We start from the raw sequence: 7197 nt of genomic DNA, 5'->3' as shown, positions 1-7197 counted from the left end.
ATTATCTGCATTGATCGTATCTTGCACTGACTCTATGCACATTCACAAGACTATATAGTATATACATGTCACACCCTGGCTGAGAGGGGTTGTGATTAGATAACACTACCATTGGCTACACAGGTTCTTTCAGTTTGGGGTTGAGTGGAAGAACATTAAATGAGGATCAGAGGCATGTCAATTCACAGTTCACCATATCTGCCAAGTTGTTTCCATACCCACTTCAGCACAAATGGAGGGAGGATAACACCAGAAATACAAACAAAACAGGTTTCCGTGCAGGTGGAGGGAAAGTGTTACCATTCTCTTTAACTTAAATCATTATTTCATCAAGGTAATACTATACTTCTCTTAGAAAAAAAACCAAGGCTTCCAAAAGAGCTCTGCCACAGCTTCAAACAGTGTAGCTTCCTGTAAGGGTTTTCCTCTGGTGAAGGAGAAGCGGACCAAAATATAGCGTGGTGGTTATTCATGTTCTTTAATAAAAGGAACTCGACATGAAATAACTAACAAAACAATAAATGTGTGAAAACCTAAAGTCCTTCTGGTGAAAACACAGAGACAGGAACAATCACCCACAAGCACACAGTGAAACCCAGGCTACCTAAATATGGTTCCAAATCAGAGACAATGACTAACACCTGCCTCTGACTGAGAACCATATCAGGCCAGACATAGAAATAGATAAACAAGACATCCAACATAGAATGCCCACTCAGATCACACCCTGACCAACCAAAACATAGAAACATACAAATCAAACTATGGTCAGTGTGTGACACTTCCCTCTCACTTGTGCCTTCCACTGGGTGGCCACACCTCAAACAAAGGAAGTGGGTAATAAACAAAGACAATCACATTGATCCATGAATCAATCAATTAATTAGGAACACAATTCACACACACACACACAGTTTCACACTCATCATATGCTGCTGTGTCACGAACCAGCTCGAAGTCCGTAACAAAAAGGGAGACAAAGTGGAGATTAGGAATAACAAAAAATATATTTATTAATTGAGGTAACGCAAATACAATTAACAATGGTGTGTGTAGTCAGTAGTGTAAGTGAGTGGTTGTGTGCACAAATGTGATAATGAGGGGTGTTGAAAGGTGCCAATGCAAACAAACAAACAAGCAAACAAACAAGCAAGCAAGCAAACAAGCAAACAAGTAAGCAAGCAAAACAGCCACAAACATGCCACAACCAAAATCTAACAGTGTGTCTGCATGGAGAGAGTCTCCTCAATGAATGGGGAAAAGGTGTATTTATCCCAGGACACACCCGGGTCAAGAAAAATACTGACTTGTTTGCAGATACCCCCCTGTATATAGTCTCGCTATTGTTATTTTACTGCTGCTCTTTAATTACTTGTCACTTTTATTTCTTATTCCTATCTGTATTTTTTTTTAAACTGCATTGTTGGTTAGGGGCTCGTCAGTAAGCATTTCACTGTAAGGTCTACACCTGTTGTATTCGGCGCATGTGACTAATACAATTTGATTTGATTTGATTTGAAATAATGGTGCGGGTGAGTCTAATATAGTAGACTATGTCTTATATTTGTGTGTATATCTCTTCTCACTTGTGCTGATACCTACAGCAGCTTGCTATAAACTGCGGCTTCCTTTCACATCAGCCTTCTAAGCATCGGGACTCCTGTGCCACAGACCAACAGCACCACTCCCACCCACCACCCCCTGTGTGAAGGCACAGCTCCTACTGTGGTGATCCGCAGTAGGACTTCATTAGATTTACAGATGATGAGCACTGTCCTGTGTTTTGGATGAGATTGCATGTTCCTGCTCTTGATTCTAGGTCACTTGAAGTGACAGACTTGTGGGTGAGCTGCTGTATCTTGTGCAAAAAGTTATAAAGAAATGAGTGAATCCCGATGGGAACCAGAGTGCAATTTTTTTTTTGACAGAACCTTGATTTAACTATGCAAGTCAGTTAATTAAGAACAAATTGTTATTTACAAGGACGGCCTACCGGGGAAAAGTGGGTTAACTGCCTAGTTCAGGAGCAGAACAACAGCTTGTGGATTTGATCCAACAACCTTTCAGTTACTGGCTCAACCCTCTAACCACTAGGCTACCTGCCACCCCAGGCATTAATACAAATCAAACTCTGCTCTCCTTTACCATAACTAGGCCCTGTCCCCTAACAACTTCCTGGAGACGTTGGGTGGACCTAATTAGCCTCTCAAACATGAAGTCACTGACAGGTCACACAAACTGCTATCCTTTTCCCACAGCTGTCCTGCCTTGACCTCACCATTGAATTGAATAGAACCCCACCTGATTGTAAGAAGTGCTTGGGTTGATAAGGTTCATCTATTGTTTCATTTCTGCCCTCAGCACGTTTCTGTTAACGAGCTACACACCTGTTTTCAGTCTGAGCTCTCCTCTAGATTTTCACCAACATTTGTTGTTGTACGGAGGAAGATTGAAAAATCCTTCGCTGTGCACTGCTACGCACCACATCACAGACAGTCAAAAACTTTGACTTTATTTTTTTGGAAGGGGAAATGCTCAAAATATCTGTTTACTTCTTCAAACACGATAATAAAGCTGAAAATAACATCCCAAAATTGAATAAGGGGGGATCTGCTTATGTAAAAAGACCATCGTTATCTGCAGTCTGGAAACTTCATTCTGCAGCCTCCGCAGTATTTTAGCCTTTATTCGTTCAATGTTATTAAAAGCAGAAGTGTAGGAATTGAACTGGCGGTCTATCAAAGCAGAACTCTACTTCCATGGATGAGTTGGACAGGGCAGTCCATTCATTAGTCTGTGTTCCTACACCAAGGAGCTTCAGACCGTTCTCTGAGCCTTGGAAACAATGGGAGCCAGCTATCAAAACCCAAACAACAGGCAGAGAAAAAAAAAACTCTGATCTGATAGATTGAGACCTCATTGTTGTTGTTGCTATGAGAAACAAGATTCTGTTTGTTTACATATGACTTATTTATCTTCCAAGCAGCTGTATCATAGCCAAGAAAGGCATAAAACAAAAGCTCAATGGCTAGACTGGTGCCTTACCAGTGTATCTCTGCATTTCAATTCATTTCTGCTGTGATCAAGTTGGCCGGTAACACTTTCTTAACTTCATGAATTTTGATTTCTTCTCCTACTATACTTGACCTGCAGAGACCATCAGTAACTTCATATCCTAATATGGGCAGACAGTTTTGCATCCAATCATAGTGGAGATTTCGTTTTTGTCTTGGCAGCATTCCTCTCTGTCTGTCCCTGTCTCTATACCTCCAGTAGCTGTATCATGTCATGGGAGGAACAAGGGGGTCACAAGGTGTTTCCCTTCTCCCAACTCAGGACCCTGGACCACCCCCACCCCCATCCACTCTGCACCATGCCCCCCTGTCAATGGACAAAACAGTAGGACCGACAGGATGTGCTATAACGGGACAGTTTGTCCTCCAACCGAGATGCTTCAGTCAAACTTTTGTTTAATGGTCATTCAAGGTAAGCTATTTGTTGTAGAGGCAGCATGATTGGTTGATAATTATAAATATTGTGTTTAAATAAAAACGTACATCCCCGGGTGTTTTCATAGTGTAGCAAAAATAGGTCAACGCTTTAATTCATGAGAGAAGATGCAACATGAAAGAATATTGAAATATTCCAACTTAAAGACACTTACATATTGCCAAGTGCTGAAGGCCTTGGATATTACCGTTTTTTTATGACTTTGGTGCAATTGTCACAAGTATGTGGTACATTTTCACAATTCTTAGTAAAAACTCAAACAGAACATCAAAAAGGCAGTTGTTGCAAAACTAAGTACAACACACAAAATCACACAATCACTTTTCACCAAACTTATTCAGTTTCACTTAGAAATACCTGTTTCTCATTGCAATACCTGTTTATATAAAGTAATAGCCTTTCATAATGCAATGCTCACATTCATTTTGACATCACATTACTTACTTTTGATATGATTGTTGTTAAAATACAGTTTATTACTACTTTACCGACTGCTCTTAATTGATGACCACTTAAACATTTGGTGAACCTGTAGATTTGACAGGTAAACTGGTTTGTCTGTAACAGATTTGGAGAACTACATAATGTATATGTCTGTAAAGTAGAAACATCAAAAGTATGATATATACTCAAATGTACTACTATGATGATGACTATTATGATTTTTTATTTTCTGAGTTTCAAGTAAATCTGATATTGTCAAGATCAGATATGTATTGTATGTAACTGTCACGAATACTACCAAAGGTGGCTCCCCTTCCTGTTCGGGTGGCGCTCGGCGGTCGTCGTCACCGGTCTACTAGCTGCCACCGATCCCTTTTTCCTTTTCGTTTGTTTTTATCTAATTGTTTTCACTTGTTCCTTGTTGGGGTTTTGGGATGGGTGTTAGTTAAGTTGGTTTAGCCCGCTGGTGTTTGTGCAGGCTTGTTGTTACTGTTACGTTTGTGGTTATCGTTGTCATTTGGGTTTTCGCTGTCCGGGTTTTTGTAACAGTGGTTTTGGGTTTGTTTGCACCTGTGTTTAGGGCTTCACCGAAGTTTGGACCTGTTACTTTGAACGAGGACATTCAAGCGTTTTTTTCCCGTTCACTTTCTGCTCTCTGCCTCTGACTCCACACCCATCACTCACCCGGAGTTATAGTTACAAATAAAATCAAAATGTATTGGTCAAATACACAGATTAGCAAATGTTACAGCAGGTGCAGAGAAATGTTTGCATTGGCCAATATAGTACTATGATACCATAATATATGCAATTTACTTAACAGACACTGTTATCCTCAGTGACAATAGTCCATTCATTTTTCTATGTGACCCCAGTGGGAACCAAACCCACAACTCTTGTGTTGCTATTGTCATGCTCTTATGAAGGGAACCATGTACAGGACCACTACAATACATAAGTACAATACAATACTGTAAAATACAATACAATTACTATACAGATGGAAGATGCATGATTTCCAGCCCAACAATGAGGATATTTACTGGGATTTCGACGAGAACCTATGGCCAAATGCTCAAAACAGTCTTGATGCAAACTAGTGCCTGCTAAACACTATGTTTCTTTAATTTATTTAATTTGATTACATTGTGAAATATGTCTACAATAATCACACTTTTGATCACACATGGGATAGAAATTATGGAAATGTGATGTTCAGACAATTTTAATGGGTAGTGTAAGAGTGTTACCTAATGTGAAAACAGTGTAAATGTACTGTAATTTACAGTACTGTAGCATACTACATCCAAAAGGCAATTGTACATGTTTTTGCTGTTGGATTAACTGTTAAAATATCTAAATTGAGACGATATCATTATGTTGTGTTATGGTGATTTAACCAATGTACTCATTATACAGTGGGGAGAACAAGTATTTGATACACTACTGATTTTACAGGTTTTCCTACTTACAAATCATGTAGAGGTCTGTAATTTTTATCATATGTACACTTCAACTGTGAGAGACGGAATCTAAAACAAAAATCCAGAAAATAACATTGTATGATTTTTAAGTAATTAATCTGCATTTTATTGCATGACATAAGTATTTGATCACCTACCAACCAGTAAGAATTCCGGCTCTCACAGACCTGTTAGTTTTTCTTTAAGAATCCCTTCTGTTCTCCACTCATTACCTGTATTAACTGCACCTGTTTGAACTCGTTACCTGTGTAAAGGACACCTGTCCACACACTCAATCAAATAGACTACAACCTCTCCACAATGGCTAAGACCAGAGAGCTGTGTAAGGACATCAGGGATAAATTGTAGACCTGCACAAGGCTGGGATGGGCTACAGGACAATAGGCAAGCAGCCTGGTGAGAAGGAAACAACTGTTGGCGCAATTATTAGAAAATGGAAGTATTATTAGAAGTTCAAGATGATGGTCAATCACCCTTGGTCTGGGGCTCCATTGCAAGATCTCACCTCGTGGGGCATCAATGATCATGAGGAAGGTGAGGGATCAGCCCAGAACTACACGGCAGGACCTGGTCAATGACCTGAAGAGAGCTGAGACCACAGTCTCAAAAAAAACCATTAGTAACACACTACGCCATCATGTATTAAAATCCTGCAGCGCACGCAAGGTCCCCCTGCTCAAGCCAGCGCGTGTCCAGGCCCGTCTGACGTTTGCCAATGACCATCTGGATGATCCAGAGGAGGAATGGGAGAAGGTTATGTGGTCTGATGAGACAAAAATAGAGCCTTTTGGTCTAAACTCCACTCGCCGTGTTTGGAGGAAGAAGAAGGATGAGTACAACCCCAAGAACACCATCCCAACCGTGAAGCATGGAGGTGGAAACATCATTCTTTGGGGATGTTTTCTGCAAAGGGGACAGGACGACTGCACCGTATTGAGGGGAGGATGGATGGGGCCATGTATCGCGAGATCTTGGCCAACAACCTCCTTCCCTCAGTAAGAGCATTGAAAATGGGTCGTGGCCGGGTCTTCCAGCATGACAATGACCCGAAACACACAGCCAGGGCAACTAAGGAGTGGCTCCGTAAGAAGCATCTCAAGGTCCTGGAGTGGCCTATCCAGTCTCTAGACCTGAAACCAATAGAAAATCTTTGGAGGGAGCTGAAAGTCCGTATTGCCCAGCGAGAGCCCCGAAACCTGAAGGTTCTGGAGAAGGTCTGTATGGAGGAGTGGGCCAAAATCCCTGCTGCAGTGTGTGCAATCCTGGTCAAGAACTACAGGAAACGTATGATCTCTGTAATTGCAAAAAAAGGTTTCTGTACCAAATATTAAGTTCTGCTTTTCTGATGAATCAAATACTTATGTCATGCAATAAAATGCAAATTCATTACTGAAAAATCATACAATGTGATTTTTGTTTTAGATTCCGTCTCTCACAGTTGAAGTGTACCTATGATAAAAATTACAGACCTCTACATGCTTGGTAAGTAGGAAAATCTGCAAAATCGGCAGTGTATCAAATACTTGTTCTCCCCACTGTATTTGACAGTAAACTTACACGGAGTCAGTAGCGGTGCATGGGTAAAATCACTGAGGAAGCCAAACAAGCCAGTAAAAAAGCTATATTACAGCCTATGTTGGGATAACTGCATTGTTCGCTCTATACCCATTCGTTCATGCACCACCGTGATATACAGTAAGGCTGTGATAACAAAAAGACAACAGTCACACAGTGGTAGAATACGTACATTCAACTACAC

This window comes from Oncorhynchus masou, chromosome 25 (genome assembly GCF_036934945.1).
Source record: "Oncorhynchus masou masou isolate Uvic2021 chromosome 25, UVic_Omas_1.1, whole genome shotgun sequence".
In the NCBI taxonomy this organism is placed as follows: Eukaryota; Metazoa; Chordata; class Actinopteri; order Salmoniformes; family Salmonidae; genus Oncorhynchus; species Oncorhynchus masou.
Note: the sequence above shows the minus strand (reverse complement) of the source record.